The sequence below is a fragment of the Euprymna scolopes genome, chromosome 24 (assembly GCF_053919585.1).
Source record: "Euprymna scolopes isolate OS-2025 chromosome 24, ASM5391958v1, whole genome shotgun sequence".
NCBI lineage: Eukaryota > Metazoa > Mollusca > Cephalopoda > Sepiida > Sepiolidae > Euprymna > Euprymna scolopes.
Window position 1 is genome coordinate 67,092,545 of NC_136505.1, and position 6,000 is coordinate 67,098,544.

The 6,000-nt window shown below is 33.2% G+C and overlaps 1 protein-coding gene across 1 annotated transcript in view; it reads left to right on the forward strand.

Moving 5' to 3' along the window:
* Nucleotides 1-6,000, forward strand: part of LOC145246762 (sucrase-isomaltase, intestinal-like) — a 1,547,717-nt gene that overhangs the window by 494,446 nt on the left and 1,047,271 nt on the right. The gene's annotated exons all lie outside the window — the stretch shown is intronic.

Sequence of the window (6,000 nt, forward strand, 5' to 3'; positions counted from 1 at the left end):
AACGTCTGTGTGTGTTTGCTTGTTTGTTTATTTATTTGTTTGTATTCCTGCTAAACAACTTTCGACAGACGCATCAAACAATGACAAACTTGGTATCGTTATAAAGATCAGACTCTGAAAAATTGGCTAAAACGAGTAATTCTAAGTGGGTGACTTGGCCGGTTTTCTGCAAAGGAGGAGGGTCATAAAATTTCACCAAATTATAATGTTATCATTACATAATGTAAACTAAATCCAATGTAATTTTCTACATTGGAAAAAATGCTGGCAAATGTCGCCGAAAATGACGTCAGCTCTCCATCATGGCGAATCTTTATACTTTTCGAAAGAGATTGTGTGAGGGTAAGGTTACAGTATAACACAGAATGAAATACCAATTCTCATGTAATAAAATTGGTACCAAAGTAATTATCGAGTTTCAAATAGTAAAATATCAAAGTATCACGAAAATCGATTAAGAAGAAAAATTTTGATTGCAAATATTTACTGATAAGAATAAAAAAAACAGTTACTATGTTTACAAAACAAAACTATGGATTGTACTATGAACTAAAATCTGCCCAGTCTTTATACCGGAAATAACGCCAGTTCTCTAAAATTAACCGGACATTTTACTTTTAGTATAAGTTACAATATGATATTCTAACACTGTTTATGGGAAAGTGGGGGAAATAAGATTTGTTAACTGAAAAGACATTGGGGTGGGTGATAAGCTGAAGGCCTGGGTTACTTAATCGGTATGTCGAAATTAGTAACATATCCAACAATTATGAAAAATGATAAAGTAGAAAAGTTATTATTAATAAAAATAGTTTTCTGGAAAATATTTCAGATTATACATAATAAATAATAAACATAATAAATCACATAGTAAATATCAAAGTATCACGAAAATCGATTATGAAGAAAAAAATTGGATTGAATATATTTACCAATATGAAGATCGAAATACCAGTTACTATGTTTTTTTAAAAGAAAACAATAAATTTTAATATGAAACTCTAAACTGCTATTATTAACCATAAAATTAAAAAATAGTTCTTTATAAATAATAGAGGATACTACCATTAGTAATTATAATATCCAACCAATAGCAGAAGAAAAAAATCAATAAAAATATATTGTATATAGATATATTGTATATTGTATATATAACAAATATTTCAATTTACTTAATCAATTTTTCTATTCTTTGTGGCCTTTTTTTTACCAGAGTTTCATTCTCTACAAAACACATGTTAGAATATACTATGACACTCGGTTTGACTTATGTTAAAAACAAATCTATTTTAATTGTTACAATTAGCGGTAAGTTGCAATTAAGTCACCAAGTCACCGATCTCGTACTTTTTTGGCTACTACTCTAACCGTCATTTACTCTTTTATTTAAAACAGTATCTATCACGTCTGTTTCCATTCCTTCTTTTTATTTGTAAATGTTAAGGTTAATATCCTATAAAACGGAAAATTACCATAGTTCATTATAGACAATAGAGAATGCTACCATTAGTAATTACAATATCTAACTAATAGTCGTAGAAAAAATAGGTAAAAATAGAAGTAAAGGACGATAGAAAAATAGAGCTCACAGAAATACACCTAAATTGTAGTTTTATTTTTACAAATTTAACTGGATTTTACAAGTTCTCTTCTTCCCGATTCAATGGTATCAATGGTAATAACACGGCTATAAAACTTATTAATTTGAAAACTTTTTATTTACAATATTTTCTGATATCTATCCATGTTTATAGATATTTCATTTGTTCTGAAAGTTGAATATTTGATAAAAATACAATTACGAATTAGTTAAAACATTTACGCGTTCAGATCACGAAGTCTTCATATGGCCAGTGATAAGGATTGCATCGTCAAGCTCATGAAGCGTTAAATGTTAATTAGAACTGGATTTTATTAGTATTTTATCCAACTGAAGGGACGAGAGCATGCTATCCCGTCGATTAAGTAAAGGGTTCGATTCCAAAATTTGTGCATATTTCCGAGTTCGACAAGGAACACTTGAAATAGTTCAAAGGTTACATCAGTCGAAAGGGAGAATAATACCCAGGAACAATCCAAACAATCGAAAATATCAATCCTCATCTAAAAAAGAAAAGAGACATAAAATGTTTTAACGTTGTTTTCTCGTTTTCTTCTGCTTAGTGAAAGTACAACTGGTCATATTGAATCAGAGTTTATACAAATAAATAAAAACTCTCTGCCCTTGACTGTATTGGAAACTGAATACTTTGACAGCATTGGAAATTGAACGCTTTGACAACGAATATCATCTCCTTCAAACAAAATAACGATAAAAGATTTCAATATAGTATATGTCATAGCCTGACATCCAAACTGTAAAAAAAAAACAAACAAACAAAAAAACCCGACCAAACACCCCCAGTCAGGGGAAAAGAAGCTGACAGAGGCGGGCTTGCGGTAAACAAAACGATGACATCAACGGACGAGGCGAAGATCACACACGCGACTTATGAAACAGAGACTGTCACTTCCATATTGGCCTCTAGAGTCACATACGTCCACGCTCTAACCAAACAGACTACTGGGATGCTACTCATGGTCAACCCTGACAGATGGATGCCAGTTATATCACAATAGACATTTTATCTATTTTCCGTACTCCATCTTTAATCCTACTCTACCCTTGATCTCACCTTTCCCAACAGCTTTTCTATCATTCGTCTCTTCCACTTTCGTTTCTCAGAATCAAATAAATTTAGAATACATTTTCTAGTAATAGGACTCCCCCTCTCTCTCTCATTGTGTGTATGCCTTACTTTCTCACTCTTTCTTCACACACCTATTCTTTCTTCTCTCTCACAGTTCTTACGTTTTCTCGTTTATCTCACTTTTAATTGTTTACTCCATTTAATTTCTTTCATCATTAACCCGTTTCTTTTTTATTAATTCATTTCATCTTTCACCAACTAACATATTCATGTGTAGATAATTGTGCATGATGACAGATCTTTTTTTTTTTAAATGAAATACGGGTTTAATCGTTATTTGTTTGCTAAAAATTTACCAAATATAGCTTATTGCTTCAAATTCGTTGTGAAATAGCGTAGACATGTGTATGGAAATGCTAAACCGGGTGCGAAATAACGTCACGGCAAGGGAAAAGAAAGTATATAAAAAAGAGAGAAAACACGTTCAGGAATATGCTCGAAAGCGCATTTGAAACGACCTTCGAAAAGACAGGCGTCAGAGAAGACGATTATGTCTTATTCGGCAAAGTACCCGAAGATAAATGTTGCTGCTACAAAAACAAGGAGTCGAGTTATTACTTGGCCTATGTTCTTTCCGACGTAGACTACATACAACGTATGGGTCCCGTGTGTAATTGTGTAATGTTACACAACATTGGTCTTCTAAAATGTATTGCTACACATTTAAATCTCTTAAACAATAAAGATCCTGGATTTGTCCTAGTTCGTAGAGATAGCACTAGTATGAGTTACGAAAATGATGTTTGCACGATTCGTAATGGAACATCTTTTGCTACAATTGTTATCTATTCTTTTTCTCTGCCTGAGCAAATTCGGCAGATCCACTTACCGTGAGATTGGTTGTTTTATTGCGTTCTATAAACGTCATTTGGTATTTGCACGTGTTTTGTTGGTTAAGTTTCAACGAAGTTTTTTTTGTCTGATTCTTATTCGTTATTCTACTTTTTTCTTCTTTCTTCTTCTTATTCTAGCTCTTCTTGTTCTGCTTCTTCTATTTCTATTTCGTCTTTTTCGTTTTGCTTCTGCAATTTTTCTTCTTTGTTTCCCTTTATTTTATCTAGTATTTTCTCTGTGTATGTTTTTTCTTTTTTTTCTTCTTCTTCTTCTTCTTCTTCTTCTTCTTCTTCCTTGCCGTCTTCTTCTTCCTCTCCTGCTTTTCTCTTGTCCTTTATCCTTCTTCTGTCTTTTCTTCTTTTTATTGTCTTTCTCTATATCAATTACTCCACTTCATCTTCAACCTTTTCCTTTTTTGCCTTCTTTTTCCCTCTTCTACCTTATTCTACTCTCTCTCTTTTTATTTCATTTGTTCTCTTTTTCTTCGTTTTCTTCTTCTTCATGTTATTTTCATTTTCGTCTTCATCGACCACTACTATTCCTACCGTTCATTTTTTTCTTTATTCTTTTATTATGTATTATCCGTAACATCCTCTTCTCCATTATGTTTCTTCCTATTCTGCTTGTCTTGTTACTGTACTACTTTTTTTTTACTTGCCTCCCATACTTACCCCGATCGCCCCTCCTCATCTCATATCCCGCTTACTCCTCCTCTCCTTTATTCTTCCTCTAACTACCACAGCGTAGTATTCTTTGGTCAGTCCCACTGCGCAGCACCGGACATTATTGCAAGTGTAGACAAGACTGCCGGGCGGATTTCGGCGCCAAAAAGCATTCAACTGAAATCTTTATTCAGCTCCATTGATTTCCAAATAATTCAAGTGAAGGAAAACATTGACTTGCCAATGTGCCGATTCGCTCTTTAACTCGTACATACTAGCTTTCCCTTTCTTTTTTCTGCCTCGTTCGCACAATCATACAAATGGCGTCCATCTTTTCTTAAGGAAATCAGCCATGTTGTATAGTTTTATTTACTTATCTTAATCTTTTTAGATATGTATTCTTTGTAAGAATTGGAACTTTTACGAATGGTCATTCGTAGATACGAGAATATCTGCAGTAAGCATCTGTGCATATTCTATCTAATTTACAATTATATATATATATATATATATACATACTTATACATATGTTATTTTATGTGTCTACATAAAATGTAATAATATTGTATGTATTGATATTCAGTATTTATTCAAAGGGTTTTCAATACGCGAGTAGAGCTTAATAGTATCGTACAAAAAAGCTAATATATGTACTTTTCTTTTGTGAATGTGTTTAATTAGTAGTTCAACTTATTTCACTTCTACAGTTTGATAAGTGTTTGGTGTCCTTTAATTTAGCTTTTCTTATTTCTCATTTAGATATTATATACACGGGTCGTTTGAAATTCTACATATACTGGCCTGTCATATCATATTCCATTCGACTATTGACGAATATCAGTTTTCTTTGTGCTTTCATGAATAGGCTGCTAGTGGTGTTTCTATCCATTTTTTTTTGTTTTGGAATGTGTTTTTTCATCGTAATATCTTGTAATCTTGTGAGCCTTTGGGCTGTGATCATAGCATAATATCTGTGTTAACTTTGACAAGCTGGATCAATTATTATGATTAGAAAAATAAACAAACTCATTGCAACTAACTAGCTCCCATACTTACAAAACTGTTCTAACGTTCTCTTAAGGAGAATTGATTCCAAACACCCTGAAAAAAAAAACTCATTATGTCCCACATTTAAAAATTCAGGTAATCGATCATCTCCCTCTCAATGTAATATGCAATATAGCTTCCGTTCTGCTAGATCTACAGCAGATGTGCTAACAATAATATTTCATAGGATTAGCGATTCTCTCAACAGAGACTTCCTTTCTTGGACAATTACTCTTGACATATCAAAGACCTTTGATAGGGTATGGCATTAATATCCACTCCACAAAATCTCCAGCTACGGTATAGCTGGAAATGTCTTCTCAATTATATAATCATTTCTCTCTGATAGGTTCATAAGAGTAGTGGTTGATGGACAGAAATCAGAAGTTCGCAGTATTTATGCAGGAGTCCTTCAGTTCAATTCTCTTCCTTATCTACATCAATGATCTCCCAAATCACATCATAAGGTCATTCTGTAGGCATTTACGCTGACGAAACTACCATCTATGGCAGTACTTCAAAGGTCGTAAACGACTAAGTTCCCCCTAATTCTCTCTCCGCTGATCTGGAGTTCGTGGTGCAACAGGTAAAGAGGTGGCTGGTTAATGTTAATGCATCTAAAACCAAGCTTCTATATTTACACCATCAACGCTCTGATCCCCGTTTGGTATCAGCTGAAATGAATGACTCTCGTCTTGAGGAGGCTC